At 35.5% G+C, this 479-nt stretch overlaps 1 protein-coding gene across 3 annotated transcripts in view; it reads right to left on the bottom strand.

The window, feature by feature from the left end:
- Positions 1–479, bottom strand: part of TSGA10 (testis specific, 10) — a 174,466-nt gene that overhangs the window by 35,449 nt on the left and 138,538 nt on the right. The gene's annotated exons all lie outside the window — the stretch shown is intronic.

The following is a 479-nucleotide window of genomic DNA, read 5'->3' on the forward strand; positions in this document are numbered from 1 at the left end:
TTTTTAATTTTTTATACAGAAATGGTAAAAAGTAGAATAATCCATTTAATACATTATTTTGCAACTATGCAAAAGAACACAAAAATCTGGCTAGGAAAATAAAAGGGCCAGAAGGAAATGTAACAAAATGTCTATAGTGGGAGAAAATAACCTTACTCTAGTTTTAGGTTCTGAAATCCATTGTAGCCTAAGGTGATGACTACATTTTTAAAAATCCTTTGCTTCCTTCAAAAATTATATGAGATTTTCCAAAGCACTTCTCATATTATGCCTAAGGAAATCATCCATAGCATAAGTATTCATTAAAAGATATTAAAGGAAGAATATTTGGAATTCATGCTCTCAAAATTCCTCTTGAGAAGAGTTAGTTAATAGATATACTATTAGGCCGGGCGCGGTGGCTCAAGCCTGTAATCCCAGCACTTTGGGAGGCCGAGACAGGCGGATCACGAGGTCAGGAGATGGAGACCATCCTGGCT

Source organism: Colobus angolensis, unplaced genomic scaffold (assembly GCF_000951035.1).
Source record: "Colobus angolensis palliatus isolate OR3802 unplaced genomic scaffold, Cang.pa_1.0 Scaffold42, whole genome shotgun sequence".
NCBI lineage: Eukaryota > Metazoa > Chordata > Mammalia > Primates > Cercopithecidae > Colobus > Colobus angolensis.